Source organism: Astyanax mexicanus, chromosome 8 (assembly GCF_023375975.1).
Source record: "Astyanax mexicanus isolate ESR-SI-001 chromosome 8, AstMex3_surface, whole genome shotgun sequence".
Lineage (NCBI taxonomy): Eukaryota > Metazoa > Chordata > Actinopteri > Characiformes > Acestrorhamphidae > Astyanax > Astyanax mexicanus.
In genome coordinates, this window is record NC_064415.1 from 47,690,069 (window position 1) to 47,712,566 (window position 22,498).

Below are 22,498 nucleotides of genomic sequence, written 5' to 3' on the forward strand. Positions count from 1 at the left end.
ATAGATTCACTTATTTTATTGTTTTATTTTCGTTATATTATTGAGTTCCTTTCTGACCTGTTCCTGCTTTAACACTAGCTATATCTTTCCCACTGTGAGACTAAACAGATGATCGGATCTTAATGAGTTGGGGTTCTGTATCAGTTCTGTGTTTTAGTGCACTGCTGAGTTAAACACATCAGCTCATGAAATAACATCAGTATTAAAACGCGGATCTCTGCATGGAGATCTGTGGGACTCTGCTCTGCAGAAGCTGAAAGATTAGTGGTGTTTTTACCGGTAATGGAGTCGCTCCACGCGGTTTACACGTTATCTTGTTTTTCGCGACGTCAAAAGAGAAATATATCGGCCCTCTCTCTCTCTCTCTCTCTCTCTCTCCCTCTCTCCTTGCTGAACTCTGTCGAGTTAACTTCCAGTCGAGCTCCGTATCGACAGTTTAATTCCGCGCGGCGCTGCTGCAGGAGAGGCGGGTACTCCACCTTCGCTAAAGTAGCAGTGATTGGATCTCTTCCTAACTGGTCCCTACCTTTCACAGACCTAAATCAGTTCTGATTGGATTTTGTCCCTGCCAAACATTTTCGTCTCGTTTTTATTCGTTGACCAAAATGTCAGTTAATTTCGTCTCGTTGTGTGAGCGTGGAGCCGCTGTGAGCCGCTTCCCCTCCTCCCTGTGTGTGTGTGTGCAGCGAGACGGGAGGAGGGGCAGAGAGTTCCCTGTCATATCAGAGCGTATTCACCGCAAAATGTTATTTGCGTTTTGTCAGTGTTGGATTGGAAGAGCAAAAATAGGAAAGTACCGCAATGTAACCCTTTTATTTTAGCAGAGTAACTGTAATCTGATTACCACTTACTGAAGCAGTAACTGTAACGGATTACAGTTACTTATAATTTGTAATCTGATTACGTAACGCCGTTACATGTAATCCGTTACTTCCCAACACTGCACAGGAGCTATCAAGCAGTTCCAACACCTGCAATTGGGCTTATCACAAGAAATAAACTTCAATGTAAAAAGGATATGCTGTTGATTCACACTAACTTCTTTAGTTTGTGTCTTTTATTACTTTAAACTTTTTGATCTTTGACCTTTAATTAAGCCATTTTATTAGGAACACATAGTGGTTGTGACATGCTTTCTAATTTAGTTTGAATAGACACCAATGCCAATATTTATATATATATATATATATTTTTTTTTTTCTTTCTTCTTGACATAAAATTACAAAAGCTTTCAACACTACATACTGGAGTAAAGTTTGGACCCTTTTTTGTTTCTAATTTTTATCTCATTTTCTCCACAAAGCCAATTATCCATCCCCCTCATTAGGACTCCCCTTATTACTAGTGATGCCCCAACACAAGGAGGGTGATGACTAGCACATGCCTCCTCTGATACATGACTTACAGACTACTGCTGATGCAGCATTGCTGAGTAGCATCACAGCATGCTCGTAGGAAAGCGCAGCGACTCGGTTCTGATACATCAGCTCACAGACTCCTTGTGCAGAGTGACATCACCTTTTGGAGTGATGTGAGGGAAAGAGCGCCATCTACCCACCCCGAGAGAGCAAGGCCAGTTGTGCTCTCTCAGGGTTCTGGCAGCCGATGGCAAGCTGAATGAACGGGATGCACATGTTGTGACACTCGACGATTTCCCTTGGATTTATTTGATCTCTGTTTACAAATAAGTGTTAGTCTACAGTTACAGTGGATACAGGAATCAGCTGTGTGATCTGTTGTATCCATACTGCTGTAAACTCACCTGCACACCAAGTGTTCTTTTTCTTCTTTTATTGTTTAATAGGTAAAGATAGCGTGCAATCATGGTTCAGTTGATCCAGACTAGAGCTTAGATCGGGCCCAACCCGGCCCGAGCCTGTGCACGTTCTGCCCAGCCAGACCTGACCCGCTCCATAAACTGTCCTTGTGATCTTGAGCCGATTTAAACCTGACATTTTTGTTAGTAAGGACAGGATTAAAACTGAGCTTTTAAAAACATTTTCAGTCTGTTTGAATGAGTGAAATCTGTTCATAATAATGTTATTTAACGTTGCAACACTGAAGAAGCATAGACCTATTATTTAAGACAAATGTTTATTTTTTAAATGTATATTCTGGACAAATGGAAGAGCTCACATGTGCAGCCAGAACTGTGTGATTATAACACTCTAACTTGTGCAACTTTTGTGCAACTTTTTAAAACATATTTTGATTTGTTATTTTGCTATATTGTGATTATCAGACCATAGCTTTATATAAAATAAAAATAGCATAAAAAAAACAGACGCCTACGTCACAGACCACTTCCTTGAGCCTGACCCAACCTGGCCAAAAGAACAGTTGTGGAAAATCTAAACTCTAATCCAGACGAGACCACCTCTTTTAGTATATCCAACATTTCAAGGAACCTTTCACATCTGCTATATTTTGTGTAGGAACTGAAAAAAGTCTAAAAGTCTGAACCAAATAAGATAAGTGTGAAGCACTTTTAGACTCACAGAATAAGTGCAAACATCTTTATATTGAAAAAATCATGAAAGAGATGCGTGAACAACAGTGAGGAGCTCGGTTTAGTTCAGACAAGTTGTTGTATAAATGTATGTACAGCCATGCATTAAAGGGTCTTCTGTGCTGTCGTCCATCAGAGTCCGGCACTGTGGCGTAAACAGCCTGCCTTCACTCGTTCTGCTGCTGACTACCATCCAATCGCCAGCTCTTGACCTTTTGCCCTGAGCATGGGTGTGAGCCCGCCAGCTGGATCACGCCATCACAAACCAAGCAGGGAAAGATTTATCCCTACCCCCATCACACATGCACACACACACACACACACACACACACACACACACACACACACACACACGTATGCACACTCCACGTAGTCCATTTCACCATGCATCCCTCTGGCCTGGTCAAATGTACCCCCCTCCACACCTACCCAACGTCCCCATACCTACCCAACCTTACATGCTTCACCCCCTCCTCGTTCCAATTGACTGTCCCATTTGTCACACATGGAATTCCTGTAGCCTCTGGCTACTAGTTAACCTGCACTCAGAGACCCCTTCTGTGAAATGCTAAAGATTGCGGAACCGTAAAAGAGGGGCGACATGATGTGCAATATGTCAAACAGAAGGACATTTTCACTCTTTCTCCGCTGCACTGGTGGCGCACGGCCGAGGCCCAAGGGCATCATCCACCTCTGCTCGCTAACCCTTGTATAAGTTTCCAATTCCAGCCACCGGCCGCGGGATTATGGAGCTTTTTTTATTATTTATTTTATTTTATCGTCAAATTATTACAACGCTGATAAGATGAAGATGATGGGCTCCCAGTGTGTTGGACCTTGACCTCTGTACTGGTGGTAGGGACTGGTAGAGGGTCTGGTACTCTGTCTAACACCCTGACTCTGGCTTCAGAGGGTTATGGGTAATGCTGTCTGTTCGGTAGGCTGAAATGCTAATTTGCACATTATAAGTGTGCACTTAAGTATCAGAGAGCACTCGCTTACTTCCTTTCCTTTTGAATCTGACTCTTATACACTCTCTCACACACTCTTGCCCTCTCTCTCTCTCTCTCTCTCTCTCTCTCTCTCTCTCTCTCTCACACACACACACATGCACACCCCTGGGGTGAGAGCGAGTGCTCATAGAGATGGAGATTGGTTTTTAGTTAAATGTCAGTGGAGGTGAAAGGATAGCCCAGGGCCAGCGTTCTCTCTGCTGCCTGTCACACTCACTAGTGCACTGTCAATATGGGGGCTGGGGTCAGGATGAGGGGTCCTAATGAGTCTCTTTGTGTGTGTGAGTGTGAGTGTGTGTAGTGTTAGAACCTCACTGAAATCTGCTAATCACTACAGACCTGACCTCACGCTGCCCCGCTCTACAGCATCACTGTGTCACACTTCTGATGTTAGGGACTGAGAGGTAAGTGGCGATCCATCAGACATCAGGACGACAGCACTGCTGATGATGAGGTCCGTGTGAAGACCTCTGGACAGGGATGATTTATAGGACCTTTGAAGTCCAGCCCACACTTTGGTGTTCCTAAGCAGGTTTGTTTTCTCATTACTTCATTACTGAGGGTAAAGAACTCTTCAATAAGTGATTATCAGCAGGTGAAGATGACGAGGCAGAGGATGTTTATGATGGAAGTGAAGATACAAGGATAATGTTGGAAATCGAATTATCCCTAATAGAGACAATATCAAAAAGAGGAGTACATTTATAAGCAAAACATAGTGTTTTTATTAAAGAAAATCTTATAATTGAATAAAAAGAGCCAGCAAATATAGCAAATTCTAATTTTGGTAAATGTTAAGTTAAAACCACAGAATCAAAAGGTGAAGTCTGACATAAAGTAAAATAACAAGTGAGAAATGCACTGCCTGGACAAAAAGAAGTCAGCACCAAAAAATGGTCACACATTCTAATATTTCGTTAGCTGTGATTGCAACACATGTTCGCTGTGGCATTGTTTTATTAAGCTTCGGCAATGTCATAAGATGTTTTTATGTGATTGCAACACATGTTCGCTGTGGCATTGTTTTATTAAGCTTCGGCAATGTCATAAGATGTTTTTCAATCCAGTGTTGCGTTCATTAATTTTTCACCAAGATCTTTCAGCACTGATGATGGTAGAGTCTGACCTCTGCACACAGCCTTCTCCATCCAGCACATCCCAAAGATTCTCAATGAGGTTTAGATCTGGACTCTGTGGTGAACTCTCTCAATCCATGTGTGAAAATGATGATCTCATGCTCCCTGAATCACCCTTTCAGTAGTGTATGTACAGAGCTGTTGATCAACCATGCTTTTTCTAAAATCGGGCCCTCAGTCTTTTATAGACAGTGCTAGAGACATTTGTTATAAAGATTTACATTTCTTTGTGATATAATACACTCTGACTGTTTTGTGGCCATGCTGAAGGTCCACATAGCAAAACTAATAGTTACTTAGCTAGCTAGCTTACATCTTTCCAAAACCTTCATACCTAAACCCATTTAAAAATGGACAGCTTTTGGATTTGATTATTTTAATACCGTATGCAGTCGATCCAAAAATATGATTTAAAAAAGCACTTTGCTTTTGCTAATGTAGCCAGGTGGTGAATTGAGAATACACCTTTAAAATGTGTGTCTGTAACTTTAAGAAACACACCCTGAGAGAGGAAAGGGAGAAGCTAAGAGCATGGTAGAGAAGGAGGCTCAAGCTGCAGTGAATGGTGGTGCTCCATTTTAGGATTCATCCAGAGCCATCCTAATGAAATAAGAGGTAAAAATCAGGAAATACTGAACAATATAAGGTTTAGTTGGCCTATAACAGTAGTAGATGCCTATATTGCCTTTCTAAACATGTATTTTGGATGAATCACAACCAGATGCGGGCAGATGGCATTGTTTCTGTGGGGTAGTGTGCTCCTCGTGTTCAAGCCTTGTATTTTTCTGGGTTACAGAAGCTGTTTGTCCAAGTTCTCTTAAAGAAATGCTCAAATCTTGTTGAGTAAAGCTGAGTAAATCGAGGTGAGCTTAAAAACAAATATAAAAAGAGCTCTGTTAATGGCATTAATGTGGTATTAATTTTATTTATCTATTTTCTGTAATTAGTGCCACTACCAAATACTGTACTGTGTTCTAAGCTAGGGTTTTACAGTGTATTCATTTTATTTTTGTTATTTTGAGTACAATTGAGTACAAGCTCTGATAAAAGTCTATAAATCTGTACACTGCAGTTGCAGTAAGTCAAATGTAGCAGGTTGGGTTTGTTACCCCACCTATACTGCTGGTGAAGCTGTGTGGCTGCTTTAAATTACTGGGCGGCCCCTTTGTACTCTATATATGGGTAGGGGATGACTATTCATGGTGCATTTCCTGTTCCCCCTCCTCATTGCTCCGGGCTCTGACTTCCGTGCCGGCAGCGTTCAGCGTGGAGTTTAGCGCGATTGTTTGCGTTACTTCTCAAGAGTTTCAGGTATCTGGTTACAGTATTATGGCATAATATGACAGTTTGGCTTAATTATTAACTCTCCTTATTCGCTTGTAGTTGCGGGCTCGTGGTGTTATTGCCAGTCCAGCGCGGCTGTGTGTCTCTGACTGTGTCAGTGCAGTTTCACTTTCACTAAGGTATGCCTGCTCCTCTTTGTGTATGTTTTGGCTGTGTATATGGCGTTTAGCTAACTTTTATTTCTTGGGTTGTGGGTTAGTGATGGTGACTGTGCTGCTTTGCTGTAGCCATTGTTCTGCTGGAGCTGCTTTGCTGTAGCCATTGTCTGCTGGAGCTGCTGTTTGCCCTAGCCATTACCTGCTGCTGTGTGCTGTGGTCATTGTCTGCTATAGCTGCTGGGAGAAACTGATGCTCTATACTGGTATGTATATAAGCTGCATTTATTTTATATTAGTGTATTAGAGTATTAGTTAAATTAATTGTAGCTTGGTGCCTATTTTTTATAGGTTTTAGTGTCCAGATTGTGCTGACTGATTCCAGCCTCCCCACAGTGCTGCTGTTTTGCCTGAGTTTATTTAGTTTTGTTTCATTAATTTTCATTTGCTCCTAGTTATTTTGAGTTTTTGTCTTGCTTTTCTTCATTTCATTTGTTAAATCAGCTTTGATTTGCCTTTAGTTATTTTGATATTTTGTTGTATTGATTTTCTTTTGTCTTTATTTTGAGTTAAGATTTGCTGGAGTTTATTTTTGTGTGTTTTTTTCTTTATTGGATTAAAAATATATTTCTGCTTTATTTTTGATTTGCTGGTTTGGACCTTTGAGGTTTATTCTGGCTTATTAATTTGGGATTTGCTTTGACTTAATTTCAGGTTTATTCCTGATTTATTAATTTGGGTTTGCTTTTGATTGATTCCTTTTTGATTTATTTCTGATTTATTTTGTGGAGTTTTTTTATTGGATTAAATTAATATTTTTGCTTTATTTCTGATTTGCTGTTTTGGACCTTTGAGGTTTATTCTGGCTTATTAATTTGGGATTTGCTTTGACTTAATTTCGGGTTTATTCATGATTTACTAATTTGGGTTTGCTTTTGATTTCTTTTTGGTCTATTTCTGATTTATTGTGTGGAGTTGCTTTTGACCTAACCTCTGTTTATTTAATTTTTTTTTTGCTGAGTTTGCTTCTGATTTAATTTATTTTGCCAGATTGAACTTTCATTTGTCCATTTACTTTAACAAAGTTTAAGTTTGTTTCTGTGTTTTTTTGAATTAACAAAAACAAGAATAGTGGTTGTGGAATTCCCTTCTTGGCTGTGTGTTTGTCTTTTTAGTGTTGGAGTGGTATAAGGTGAGGTTGTAAGAGACCAGGGCCCATAAAAAGATAAGTACATTTCGAGCAATTGTAATTGGTCTCTCTCCCTTCACCGCTGGTAGCTTTTTATAATTGTTTTTTTTCTTTGTGTCTCTTAGTTGGACCGGAGCTGTGGGCCAAAGCGGCGGGTTCGGGGATGTGGAATGCTGTTCACCTTTCCTGTAGTGTAGAGCACGCTGGGTGTTGAGATGTGTGGTTTGTAGTGTTGACTATTTCCTCTTCCTGTACTTTCTTCTGCCGTGGTAAGCCCTCAGCCCAGTTCCTCCCTAAATTTGTTTTTAGTAAAGTAAATTCTACTATTTCTAGTTTTTATACTGTTGTCCAAGAAGGGAGTTTCTGGTCTGCCCTGTGTGTGTGTGTGGAAATATATGTTTTAAAATAATTGTCAATAAATTTCCCTTAACTGATGGTACCCCGTCTCTGGCCTCCGAGTGTGTCGAACCTGGGTGTCTTATTCTCTCTTAGGCCTTAAGTGCCAGCCCTCTTTTCCTAGAGGTGAAATCACCTCTGGGTGGCGTAGTCGTGCATTATCAAGATTACTCCTCTCTGCCACATTTTGGCGTAGTCGGCAGGATCACTTTTGAGAGCCAGAGACGTGTGGTCCTTTAGTGATTAGATATTTTTAGATTAAATAATAGGCAAAACAGCAGCATTTGTTTAAGAGGTTTGTTTAATTGAAGTGCTTGTTTCATTGAGTTTTGTGCAGCTTGCCCTTTGTTGGGATGGAGGAGGAGATGCAGCAGCTTAGAGATCTAGTGTTGCAGCTTAAGGCTGACAATGAGCGGCTGCTTCAGGAAAGGGCTGCTGCTTCAACTAGCTCTGGTATAGGCACTGTTCCAGCTGTTCCTGTTGTGGTAAGTAATGTCCCATCTGCTGCTGCTAGTGCTGTTACAGAACGTCTTGTGGTAATTCCACGAGACCGTAAGTGTCCCTTATTTAATGGCAGAACAGGAATAGGTATAGTGGAATGGATTGAGGAGGTACAGGTTTGTATGCGGGTCCGTCACCTTTCTGCAGTTGATCAAGCTTTCTTTATCTTTGATCATTTAGAAGGGGAAGCCAGGGAAGAGATAAAGTACCGCCCTAGTGCAGAGAGAGGAGACCCAGATAGAATTTTTGCCATTTTAAGAGACCTTTATGGTTGCTCCCAATCTTATGTGACCTTGCAGCAGGCATTTTTTTCCAGAAAGCAACAGGAAGGAGAAACATTGCAGGAGTTTTCTTTGGCTTTAATGGCTATAATGGAGTCAGTTAAGCAGCATGCCCCTGAGGGAATGCTTAATGGGGAGGTTTTACTTAGGGACCAGTTCATAGAGCATGTGATAGATGGTGCTCTTCGAAGAGAGTTAAAGCAGCTTGTCTGTCGGCAGCCTACCGCTACACTGTTGGAGGTACGTGGGGAAGCGCTTCGCTGGGAGAGGGAGGGGTTACCAGGAGGTGCTCGGGGACGTAGTTTTTCCCTACCGTCAGCTTATGGGTTGCAGTATGGGGTACAGGGAAGTTCCTGTCCAGTCCCTTCAGTGGGCTCTCAGCCAGCAGAATTAGGGGAGTTGAAGGATATGCTGAAGCGTCAGCAAGAGCAGCTTAACCAGTTAACACGAACTGTTGCTTCTCTGCAGACTTCCTCTGGACCTAGTCGTCCTTATCAGGGGCGCATAGTTTGTCGACGATGCCAACAGCCAGGTCACTTTGCGAGGGAGTGTGACGGGGAACGTGTTTGTCCTCCTCCTAGGGCTCTGCCTCAGAATGCAGCCCAACCATCTCGCCCGTCTCAGCCGGAAAACTGAAGCCCACTGAGCTGCAGAGCCACAGTTCAGAGGGGGCGTTTTTAGGCTCCAGGGCAGGTAATGTGTCTAGATTAATATCATCCTGTCCAGTCATTGATGTTTCAATTGGTGGTGTTATTGTTTCCTGCTTATTAGATACTGGTTCTATGGTATCTACCGTGACTGAGAGCTTCTTTTTGCAGCAGTTTGAACCTTGGGGCCATGACCGTCTTCAGTCCTGTCACTGGTTACAGCTGCGTGCAGCAAACGGGCTTGACATCCCTTATATAGGTTATTTGGAGCTGGAGGTTTTGCTGTGCAATAAGGTGATGCCTCGTTGTGGGATTCTGGTTGTGAAGGATCCCCCTGGTGCTTCTTCTACAGTCCCTGGTGTTTTGGGGATGAATATTATTAGCCGATGTTACCATGAACTGTTTGGGTTACATGGCTCTTCTTTTTTTCAGTTGCCCTCAGTGGCGCATGCTCCCAGCCCGGTTGTTGCAGCTTTGCAGCAGTGCCACCAGTCTGCAGCCCAAGTGCCTAGAGACCCAATGGGTACCGTTAAGGTTAGAGGAACTCGGGCAGTGCGTATACCTGGTGGCGTGATGAAATTAGTTGCCAGCACTTGTGCCGAATTACCATTGGGGCGTTCTGCTTTCTTTGAGCCATTGGAGGTGGGTCTGCCAGCAGGCCTCTTGGCTTCTCCCTGTCTTGTTCAGGTCAATAGAGGCACAGTCTATGTCCCGATAGTTAATGTCGGAATTGCAGAAGTCTTTCTTCATCCACATACTCATCTTGGCTCTCTAAGCATGGTACAGGTCATAAGTTTACCTACAGGCATTACTGAGGTCAGGTCCACCACTGCCACTGTATCCTCCCAGGTAGTTGCTAGCTCTGCACCAAACGGAGTAGAGGCTGTAGATTTGTCAGCTTTGACAGATCAAGAACAGGGAGTGGTTAGGTCTCTCCTACAGAAGTATAATTCAGTCTTCTCAGCCCATGATGGTGACTTGGGCTGTACAAACCTCATAGAACATGAGATTCCTTTGTTGGATAATATTCCAGTACGGCAGAGGCATAGACGCATTCCTCCATCGGACTATGAACTGGTGAAAGCTCACATTGACCAGCTTCTAGAGGCCCAGGTAGTAAGGGAGAGTAGTAGTCCTTATGCCTCTCCAATCGTTCTTGTAAAAAAAAAAGATGGAAGTCTGCGCATGTGTGTGGATTACCGGTTGCTTAATAGCAAGACACGCAAAGATGCCTTCCCTCTGCCTCGCATTGAGGAAAGCCTGGATGCACTTTCTGGAGCCCGCTGGTTCTCTACTTTAGATCTGGCCAGTGGGTATAACCAGGTTCCAGTGGCTGAACAAGACAAGCCAAAAACTGCTTTTTGTACACCATTTGGCCTCTTCGAATGGAATAGGATGCCATTTGGACTTTGCAATGCTCCAAGTACGTTCCAGCGGTTGATGCAGCGCATGTTCGGGGATCAACAGTATCAGTCACTTCTCCTTTACCTTGATGATATTATTGTTTTCTCATCTTCTGTTTCACAGCACCTTCAACGACTGGAAGTGGTACTTGGACGCCTTCAAAAGGAGGGTCTGAAAGCCAAGTTGAGTAAATGTGTGTTCTTCAAACAGGAAGTTGGCTATTTGGGGCATGTGATCTCCAATAAGGGTGTCTCCACTGATCCAGCTAAGATCGAGGCGGTAGCACAGTGGCAGCGTCCTCGTACGGTATCAGAGCTGCGATCCTTTCTTGGATTTGCCAGTTACTACAGGCGTTTTGTAGAGGGTTTTGCTCAACTAGCAGGGCCTCTGCATAAGTTGGTGGCTGCACTTGTGGGCAGCAAGACCAAGAAGGGTTCAGGACAGGCTCTGGGGATGGCCTGGACTGCTCAGTGTGAGCAGAGTTTTGAGGCTTTGAAGGCAAGGTTGGTTTCCGCGCCAGTCTTGGCCTATGCAGATTTTTCGCTCCCTTTTATTTTGGAGATTGATGCAAGTTACAGTGGTCTCGGGGCTGTCCTCTCTCAAGAGCATGACGGTGCTGTTCGGCCTGTAGCCTATGCCAGTCGAGGTCTTCGGCCTCCTGAGCGCAACATGGATAATTATAGTTCCATGAAGTTGGAATTTCTGGCCCTTAAATGGGCCATGACAGAAAAGTTCTGTGAATACCTCTTGGGACACAAGTGTGTGGTATATACGGATAACAATCCACTGAGCTATCTCCAGTCAGCAAAACTGGGGGCAATGGAGCATCGATGGGCTGCACAGCTGGCGGCTTTTGACTTTGAAATAAAGTATCGTTCTGGCCGTAGTAATAAAAACGCAGATGCGCTGTCTCGCCAGTATCAGTTAGGTCCCAGTGTGACAGAGTATGTACCAGGTACCCCAGTTCCGGAGCTAGTCCAACAGGCCTCCCCAGTGGTCTCCGCAACCCAGGCTTTAGTTTCTGTGCTTCCAGGCAGTTCACCCGTTGACATCCATTCTTTGCAGGATGCAGATCCTCTCCTTAGAGAGGTTTTGGTGTTTTGGCGGAAGCAGGTTCAGCCCACTTCTGCAGAAAAACGTCAGGTCTCGAGACCGGCCATGGCACTGCTGCGCCAATGGGACCGGTTGGTGGAAAGAGACGGGGTGTTATACCGCCGGGTGTTTCGGCCAGACGGGGGTGAGGAGAGTTTCCAGCTCCTCCTACCCGCAGTTCTTAAGCCAGAGGTACTGAAACAATTGCACCAGGATCATGGCCACCAGGGTATTGAGCGAACTTCTGAACTGGTAAGGCAGCGTTGCTATTGGCCAGGGATGTTTGCCGACATCAAACAGTGGTGCCGAGAATGTGAGCGTTGTCAGGTTGCCAAAGACGCAGGACCGGTACCCCATAGTTTTATGGGCCATTTGCTGGCATCTAGGCCAAATGAGATTGTGGCTATTGACTTCACTGTGTTGGAGCCATCCCGTAATGGGTTAGAAAACGTTCTTGTAATGACTGATGTGTTCAGTAAATACACCATAGCAGTCCCCACTCGGGATCAGCGAGCTTCAACAGTGGCCCAGGTTCTGCTGAGGGAATGGTTTTATAAATTTGGCGTCCCTGGTCGTATCCACTCTGATCAGGGTAGAAGCTTTGAGAGCGCTCTCATACAGCAGTTTTGCCATTTATATGGGGTGGAAAGATCTCGGACCACCCCATATCATCCTGCTGGTAATGGGCAGTGTGAGCGCTTCAATAGAACACTTCACAACCTTCTACGTACTTTGCCAACTTCCCGGAAGCAGGACTGGGCATCCAACTTGCCACAGGTCATTTTTTGTTATAACACCACTCCTCATCAGGGCACTGGAGAGTCTCCTTATTATCTAATGTTTGGCCAGGAACCTAGACTCCCTGTAGATTTCCTGCTAGGTCAGGTACAGGAACCGGTACCAGGGGAGGTCCAAGACTGGGTGATTGAGCATCAGGCCAGGCTTAGATTGGCATTTGAAGGGGCTCGTGACCGGTTGCTTGTAGCTGCTGGTCGCCGGAAGGAACGGCATGATCAGCGAGTTAGGGAGGTCCCCCTACAGGAGGGTCAGTTGGTTTATCTCCGGGACCATAGTGCCCGGGGACGCCACAAGATCCAAGATGTTTGGAGCTCGGTAGTCCATCAGGTGCTGAGAACCCCTCCTGGGGAAGGAGCTGTTTATACAGTTGCCCCGGTAAGTGACCTAGGTAAGATCAAGCATGTGCATCGTAATATGTTGAAGGCTCAAGTACAGGCTCAAGGCCCTCTTCTTCCTCCTAGGGATTCCCCTCCACCAGTTCCAGTAGCACCTGTGGACACCTCCAGCGATTGTGACCTATGGCTGTTGGTATCAGAGACTATTTCCCCGGAGGTAGCTGTACCAAGCGGTTCTGGTACCACTGTGCCTCCTACAGTGCAACCAGCACAGGAGGGGATTTTAGATGCCACTACCGTACAAGGAGGGCGTCAGCCCTCGGATTCGTCCTTGTTTTTAACAGGGCAACCCTGCTCTGGTCTGTCCTCTGTGCGTCGCACGGCACGTGCTACAGCTGGCCAGCATTCTAATATTCACCGCCTTCCGCGTTCCGCTGGTAGTGTAGATAACGGGGTAGATGAACCATCAGGGTTAGTCAATACGCAGTCGGCTCTTTTTAGGCCTTGGTGTTGGCCCCCTTAGTTTGGTTCATCGTCGGGGCGACGATGCAAAATGGGGGGGTAGATTGTAGCAGGTTGGGTTTGTTACCCCACCTATACTGCTGGTGAAGCTGTGTGGCTGCTTTAAATTACTGGGCGGCCCCTTTGTACTCTATATATGGGTAGGGGATGACTATTCATGGTGCATTTCCTGTTCCCCCTCCTCATTGCTCCGGGCTCTGACTTCCGTGCCGGCAGCGTTCAGCGTGGAGTTTAGCGCGATTGTTTGCGTTACTTCTCAAGAGTTTCAGGTATCTGGTTACAGTATTATGGCATAATATGACAGTTTGGCTTAATTATTAACTCTCCTTATTCGCTTGTAGTTGCGGGCTCGTGGTGTTATTGCCAGTCCAGCGCGGCTGTGTGTCTCTGACTGTGTCAGTGCAGTTTCACTTTCACTAAGGTATGCCTGCTCCTCTTTGTGTATGTTTTGGCTGTGTATATGGCGTTTAGCTAACTTTTATTTCTTGGGTTGTGGGTTAGTGATGGTGACTGTGCTGCTTTGCTGTAGCCATTGTTCTGCTGGAGCTGCTTTGCTGTAGCCATTGTCTGCTGGAGCTGCTGTTTGCCCTAGCCATTACCTGCTGCTGTGTGCTGTGGTCATTGTCTGCTATAGCTGCTGGGAGAAACTGATGCTCTATACTGGTATGTATATAAGCTGCATTTATTTTATATTAGTGTATTAGAGTATTAGTTAAATTAATTGTAGCTTGGTGCCTATTTTTTATAGGTTTTAGTGTCCAGATTGTGCTGACTGATTCCAGCCTCCCCACAGTGCTGCTGTTTTGCCTGAGTTTATTTAGTTTTGTTTCATTAATTTTCATTTGCTCCTAGTTATTTTGAGTTTTTGTCTTGCTTTTCTTCATTTCATTTGTTAAATCAGCTTTGATTTGCCTTTAGTTATTTTGATATTTTGTTGTATTGATTTTCTTTTGTCTTTATTTTGAGTTAAGATTTGCTGGAGTTTATTTTTGTGTGTTTTTTTCTTTATTGGATTAAAAATATATTTCTGCTTTATTTTTGATTTGCTGGTTTGGACCTTTGAGGTTTATTCTGGCTTATTAATTTGGGATTTGCTTTGACTTAATTTCAGGTTTATTCCTGATTTATTAATTTGGGTTTGCTTTTGATTGATTCCTTTTTGATTTATTTCTGATTTATTTTGTGGAGTTTTTTTATTGGATTAAATTAATATTTTTGCTTTATTTCTGATTTGCTGTTTTGGACCTTTGAGGTTTATTCTGGCTTATTAATTTGGGATTTGCTTTGACTTAATTTCGGGTTTATTCATGATTTACTAATTTGGGTTTGCTTTTGATTTCTTTTTGGTCTATTTCTGATTTATTGTGTGGAGTTGCTTTTGACCTAACCTCTGTTTATTTAATTTTTTTTTTGCTGAGTTTGCTTCTGATTTAATTTATTTTGCCAGATTGAACTTTCATTTGTCCATTTACTTTAACAAAGTTTAAGTTTGTTTCTGTGTTTTTTTGAATTAACAAAAACAAGAATAGTGGTTGTGGAATTCCCTTCTTGGCTGTGTGTTTGTCTTTTTAGTGTTGGAGTGGTATAAGGTGAGGTTGTAAGAGACCAGGGCCCATAAAAAGATAAGTACATTTCGAGCAATTGTAATTGGTCTCTCTCCCTTCACCGCTGGTAGCTTTTTATAATTGTTTTTTTTCTTTGTGTCTCTTAGTTGGACCGGAGCTGTGGGCCAAAGCGGCGGGTTCGGGGATGTGGAATGCTGTTCACCTTTCCTGTAGTGTAGAGCACGCTGGGTGTTGAGATGTGTGGTTTGTAGTGTTGACTATTTCCTCTTCCTGTACTTTCTTCTGCCGTGGTAAGCCCTCAGCCCAGTTCCTCCCTAAATTTGTTTTTAGTAAAGTAAATTCTACTATTTCTAGTTTTTATACTGTTGTCCAAGAAGGGAGTTTCTGGTCTGCCCTGTGTGTGTGTGTGGAAATATATGTTTTAAAATAATTGTCAATAAATTTCCCTTAACTGATGGTACCCCGTCTCTGGCCTCCGAGTGTGTCGAACCTGGGTGTCTTATTCTCTCTTAGGCCTTAAGTGCCAGCCCTCTTTTCCTAGAGGTGAAATCACCTCTGGGTGGCGTAGTCGTGCATTATCAAGATTACTCCTCTCTGCCACACAAAGATAGGTGGTGCAGTGTTGTTGTGCACTGAGAATAATATTTCTGCTCAGCAAGTGAAAGTGCTGATAGTTTGTATTTTGCTTTTATTTCATATTTGTTTTATTTCACATACATTTTATATTTCATAAAAATCAGAATAAAATACACGGAAAAAAAGTTATTTTGTCATTTGGTGTGTGTCCTTTCCCTGGTGACAAAACAAAAAAATGAATTAATTTTACTAAAACATCATCCTAATGCAAAACATCGCCCTGTGCTTTATTTGGCCTAATGCGTTATTGTTTATTTTAGTATACAGGTGCTAAAATCTATCTGGAACTCTCTGGCTCAGTTGAACCCCTACTCACACTGTCCTATAAATTATTCATTTTCAATTGTTCATTTAAAAACACTGATTAAATCAATAATGTATTTCTGTTGATTACGCATCAATACAAAGATCTGATTCAGCCTTCAGCCCAAACCCCGTCCCGGTCCTGTTAGAACCTGCCACTGCCCACGGGTACGAGGCTGAAACCCTGCTCCAGTGTCTGTGTGGATGCGTCAGCGTGAACATCTTCACGAGTGATTGTCTGTGAGTGACGTGGGCCGCCTGTCCGTCTCCGGCCGCGCAGCTGTCAATCAGCCCTGGGCTGAGCGTTTCCGTGGCCGGTGTTTCTGCAGGCTGCTGTATGCCATCAGAGAGCATCTCCTGACAGACATGCCCACTGCTCAAACGGCATGTGGCAGGTGCCATTAAGATGGGTGCTGACCGAGGGCTGGGCCGCCGGACAGAGGAAAGGTCAGCGTTTTCCACAGCCTGAATGTCTGAGTCACACAGATGAGGAAAAGGGCTGATGAGGAGGCTGAGGTTGGGCCCAGGTCTAAATAAAAAAATCCCCTCACTGCTGCCTGTGCCCTCAGTTTTACTCTAATGGAAAGATACAGTTCATTCAGATCTAGTGTAAAAAATAAAGATGTGACTGAATATAGTGTATATGTAATTATACCCACAAGCTATCAGGTTTCTGAATATAAAGTGAAGCTGAGAAGTTGTGAAGCTGTGAGTCCTCCCTAAATACCAATTCATATAACATTCACTATATTTGTATTACATAAACTGCCTGGCTAAAAAAAAGTTGCCTCCTCTAAAACGGTCACACACACTAATATTTTGTCGAATTGCCTTTATCTTTGATTGGGGCACACATTCACTGTGTCATTGTTTTAATAAGCTTCTGCAATGAAACAAGATTTATTTCAATCCAGTGTTGCATTAATTTTTCACCAAGCAGCATTGATGATGGTAGAGTCTGACCACTGCAGCACATCCCAAAGATTCTCAATGAGGTTAAGGTCTGGACTCTGTGGTGAACAATCCATGTGTGAAAATGATGATCTCATGCTCCCTGAATCACTCTTTCACAATTCCAGCTCCTTGAATCCTGACATTGTTATCTTGGAATATGCTTTTGCTGTCAGGGAAGAAAAAATCCATTGATAGAATAACCTGGTCTATATTCAGTATATTCAGGTAGTCAGCTGACCTCATTCTTTCAGCACATACTGTTGCTGAACCTAAACCTGCAGACCAACTGCAGCATCAACCCCACATCATTTACTTACTTAAATCCAGGACGTGACTTAAATATAAATAAAAAAACTTGAACCTAATGTTTGAGGAGGGGGAAATGTTTTTAATTTGAGGACTAAGCTGTTAATCTTTATCTTCTCTTTTGTATTTGGAATGTGGAACATAGCCTACATGCGAATTTTGTGGTTGTTTGAACCTTGATTATTATTAAGGTTGATAGCTAAGTATCATAATAAATCACAGCAGCGTTGCACTGTGTAAATTGTTATTAGCCTAGTTGTAGGCCTGTGTGTCAGGCTTAATATATAAGCTAACCAAGTTCAGCATAATATTAAATCTATAAAATGTTGTTTTTTAGTTTCAGACTGTCTCTGCTTGTGGGACCAAATATAACACGTGAATTCAATGATTTAGAGGTGTGTCACAATAATTTTCCCATATGGTGTATGTGTACAGCTGTTGTGGATTTGGGGATGAGGTGGGGCAGTGTTAATCCAACATCCTGGCCTTACTAATGCTCTTGTTGCTGAATGCAATCAAATCTCACAGCAGTGCTCCTAATTCTTTTAGAAAGTCTTGCCTGGAGAGTGGAGACAGTTACTCCAGGAAAAGCAAAAAAAATAGTTTTATTACTTTTATTTTTCAGAAAAACATTAAATGAGCAGGTGTCCCAATACTTTGAGGAATTTTAAATGTGCACACAGCTTCAGAAATGGAATGTTCCATCCATGATAGTGGGTGCCAGAGGGCTGTCCTGTGTTCACCATCACTCACAGGACCACCTTACAACATATACAGGTGTGAGCATTCTGAAGTTGACCCCTGCTGTCCTGTGAATTTTCGGTGTACATCAATTGGCTATCAGTCTTGGTCCTTGGGTTATCCTGGGTAATATTTGCAAAAAATCCAATTGATCAGCTAATTAATAAACAATTCCTGATCCGGTGCATTCTGGTGGGGAAAGCACTAACTTGCAGGACTAAGGTTGGGAACGACAACTGTGTTCAATCCTCACCCCATGAAAAGGACAGTGTTTAAAACAATGTTGGAGCACTTTGGTGTTGGCCTCATTGTGTAGAAGTGTGAGCAGGGGGTCAATTTTACTGAACTGGACTCCAGGAATGTGTAAGACCTGACTTATTCAGGCAATGTTAGTTTGATTTTTTTTAATAAAGGATGAAATGGCCCTGCATTATTCTACCGTTTACCCATTACATTGGAAAATAAATTCAACTCAGAGTACCTGTATTGCAGTTCTTAGTTTGTATTAAGTCAAACTTCGCAGTAAAGAAAATGGTGCCTTGCTCTTACAGCCTAAAACATGGTCAGACAGCAAACTATTAGATAACATTTTAACTGTATACCCAAGAGACACTAATCGTGAGTTAATGGTGGGGGACATGCATTTGCATTATGCAAATAAAGAATGTATGGGTTAATATGGTGCTAAAGCAACTAAAATATACTTTAGTGAGAGTGAGATACAAAGTGTGAAGTAGCATGCAAGTTGAATAACTTACTAGAGGCCGACCGATCGATCGGCCAGCCGATTTAATCGGCCGATTTTTGTTATTTTTTTATCAATCGGCATCGGCCGATTTTCTTATTTGGCCGCGCCGATTTTAATCCGGCACATCTGCGGGCAGCTACTTGGAACGCAGTGCAAGGTTTCAAGAGTGAGCAAGACTTTCAACGGGTAAGGCATCCATTTTTACAATCCAGTGTCCCAAAGTCTATATTTTCTCTCATGATTAGTAATCTGTGATGTTGCTTCATTTACTGAAAAAGAATAGAATTTCAACTGCATCGGTGTTGTAGCATTTCTCTCCAAACGAAACTATGCTTAGCGTTGATGGCAGGAGTGCATTTGGAATGCGCCCTGACTATGCAAGGCAAGCCCTATCTATAAGCTCTAGTATAAAATAACTGACGTCTCTTCTTCAGAAACGAAAATCTAAGTAAATAAAATCAAATTAACACTTGATATTTTCAGTATTTAAATTATTTTTAGACGAAATGAAAAAGGGCAGGACTAAAACTGTTTAAGGATATTCGCAGCATCAGCTGCGCTGAAATAATAATTACTGGTTAGTCAGGATTATTAGAGGACTGTACTTCTTATATATAAATAAGCTTTATTGTAAACGAATTAATAAAACCAATAGTTTCTAAAATAATGGAGTTAAAATAAAACATCTCTTTTTCCTTCACTACAAACAGACATTAAATCATGCCGCCTCCTGCTGTTCTGCTGACCTGTTTAAAGCGGTTTGCGCTGTTAGATATTAAATGAAATGATGAGCAGAATTTTCTGTTTTGTCGGGTTCTACTTTAGAACCCCCTCCAGACTTTTCTGATAAAAGCTCATTTTATCCTGAACCTATAAAGTCCGCTCTCTTCAGCTTTCTCAACTCATTTTCTGCTCACGCACCGAACCTCCAGTACAGCTGATGAGACGCGTTTCTCTGGCTAAGGAGCTCATTTGAAGAAGAAAAAAAAAAACAGATAAAGCTATATTTAAATTACAGCACCTGTCTGTTTTTGCATTATTTATAATTTTATTCTTAATTTAAACGTCACCCATTTTTGTAAAATAATAGCTGCAGCCCTAATGTGAACATTTTATAACATTGTCCTCCCATGTCCATTCGTTTTCAACTGCATGGAGTTGAAGAAGAAATGAGCTTTGCCGTTTTGGAGTAACTATCTAAAGTTGTCACATTATGGAAGTCTTCTTGCACTCTGTTAAACATATTAAAATGAATAATTAATAGACTAACAGACTGCAACAAGTCATACATTTGTTAATTAGTAGGCCCCTACAGTAAATTTTATATAATAGCCAACATAATATTTCTACTATAAACATGAATATATAGTGTATATAGAACATATGTTATATAATGAATAAAATAAAATGTTATGGATAATACAATCTAAATAAAATTAATATTTTTTTTATTAACATATAGTGATATAGTAACATTAAAGTCACTATAAAATGCTAACCTTATTTTCAATAAATTGTGTGAAGTTTACAACTGTTGTGCCTCCTCTTACTAGTATGATTTTAAGCATGCCAAATAAGTATAATACGATAGCATATCGGCCCTAAAAATCGGCAGGTCACATCGGCCATCGGCTGACTCTGACCACTAATGATCGGCATCGGCCTTAGAAAAACCCATATCGGTCGGTCTCTATAACTTACCAAATGACTCAGACGTTGTCCTGAATTTGAAGTACATGTTTAATGTCTGGAGCACTTCTTTTGTATGGGTGTCATCTGTGTGAAGTGACTAGTGTGGTAGTGGATGCAGGGGTTAATTTTACTGAACTGTCCGACTATCCGTCTCTGTCTGTATCTGGCTTATTTAGGCAATGTTAGCTTGTGTATTGTTTCTTAAAAAATGATGAAATGGCGTTGTTTCTATTTTCTGTTAATTGCAGTTTTAGTCAAACTTCACAGTAAAGAAAATTGTGACTTTTTATGGCCTACAACACTGTGGCCAGACAGCAAGCCAACATAACTGAATACCCAATAGAGGCTGGTTCTGGTGGACAGCACTACACGCTGATGTGAGTAAACATTCTTCAGTGTGTGTGAATTACAAAGTGTGAATTAGCATGCAAGTTGAATAACTTACCAAAAGACTCAATGTTCAGTGTCTGAGGCTATTCTTTAGTATGGGTCTCATCTCTGTTGAAGCGGCTCGTGTGGCAGGGGGTCAATTTTACTGAACTGGACTCTAGGAATGTGTCAGATCTCACTGTCATGTTCACAGATGAGTAAACACGCGGTCACTGTCCGTAATCCGTCTCTGTCTGTATCCAGGGTATGGAGTGGCTCGGGTGTCTATGAATCATCGGCTGTCACGTCCTTCCTGCGCACCGTGCATACCAACATCCACAAGTGGCGATAGCAGCAGGTTTATAAGCCCTGCTTGACACCCGTGCACGCACACACCCACTCTTTACAGGCTCAGCGCTCCAACTATCGCCACATGGTGGTGAACTTTGGGAGAGATAAATGAATATCCCCGTACACATAAACAACATCACACAGGGCCCTCCTCAACTCTTCCCCACTAATTCCTATTCATTTAAACGCCACATGGGCAGGCCGCACAGCCAGAGACACATTCATTATTTAGCTGCTTTTGTTTATGAATAGCTTACTGGTGCAGGCCCAAGCCTGCGTGCAGCGGGCCTCGTAAATCACAGGCGCCGGGTCGTTTTTTCCAGGGCGTTTGCTCGGTGTCTGTGCGTCCGTATATATATGTGTGTGTGTGTGTGTGTGTGTGTGTGTGTGTGTTCATGTGTGAGTGTTCAGCTTGAGGATGGTTTGTCGTCAATTTACCTTTGCGCTCCTCTTCCCTCTGTTTAATTAGTAATGAGGACAAATATTTGTTTGTTCCAGGGGCAAGAGAGAGAGAGAGAGAGAGAGAGAGAGATAGAGGTAGTGTGTGTGTAAGAGAAAGCTAGAGAAAGAAAGAGAGAGATAGTAAAGGAGATTGAGGTGAGAGAAAGAGGCTTGATCCCCCTCTGGACAAAATTAAAGTCAGTGCTCTCTGTCAGCCTTGGCTGTTTCCCATCCTGCCTCCCTCTGCAGGGCTACTGGGGAGATTGGGGAGGGTGGAGGAGTGATGGAACAGCCTGGGGTTGAGGGTAAACACAAACGACCATCAACAACAGGCCCAGCGCCCGCCCGGCACCACCGACGGCGACTCCCTCCTGTCTTTATTTATCACTGGCCGCCTGGCGGAAGATTTACCCGGTCGTTTTTTTCCAACTGGAGTGAAAGTACACAGTACGAACACGGGCTGTTTAACATAGTCTCGCCTATAAATAATCTCAGCACACGTGCATTTGTCAACATGACACTCCTGCCCTTATTGAGTTACACTCAGGGGGATTCAACCAGCTTCCTCCCCCGCTCACTCACCGAACTGTCATGGCACTGAACACCAGAGCTGCCGAGGGACTTGCGCTGGTCCTGTCCTGCGTAGTCCGCCGCTCTTACGTACAGACTTCTGAAATGAACTCCAGGAGCCCAGCCTCTTCTGTGCGCTCTACTGCTTTTAATGACTTCCACTTTGATGTTTGGGCCCAGCCTTCAAAGCACATTGGCATAGAGGTCGCCTGATGCGTATGATTAGCCAGTCTTCTGTAATTTAAGTGGTAAAAAAATGCCATCCTGGGCTTAAAGTGACTGTTTAAGAGAGTTAGAGGACTCTGTGAAGCTCTGTGAAGTTCCATTTTCATACTGATGTCGGAACAAGTTACTAACTAAAATCTCTTACTGGAATCCTGCCCATTAAAGAGACCAGCATGAGAAACTCACCTGCACCAGCACTCGTTATGAAAGAGCCGGCCTGGGCTGAGCTGCTGTCCATGGTGCTGAAATTGAGCCGCACTGCTGAGCACTGCTGTTTTTTCTTCAGAAAAAACTGGTGATCAGGTTCACTCAAATGGTCCACATTTTTCCCAGTC

At 42.9% G+C, this 22,498-nt stretch overlaps 1 long non-coding RNA gene across 1 annotated transcript; it reads left to right on the plus strand.

Moving 5' to 3' along the window:
• The first annotated feature begins 5,759 nt into the window (after window positions 1-5,759).
• On the plus strand, window positions 5,760-15,242 carry LOC125803996 (uncharacterized). The gene is made up of 3 exons (XR_007440484.1): window positions 5,760-6,121; window positions 6,449-7,618; window positions 15,182-15,242. It is a non-coding gene; the product is annotated as an uncharacterized LOC125803996 (long non-coding RNA).
• Window positions 15,243-22,498: the final 7,256 nt, after the last annotated feature.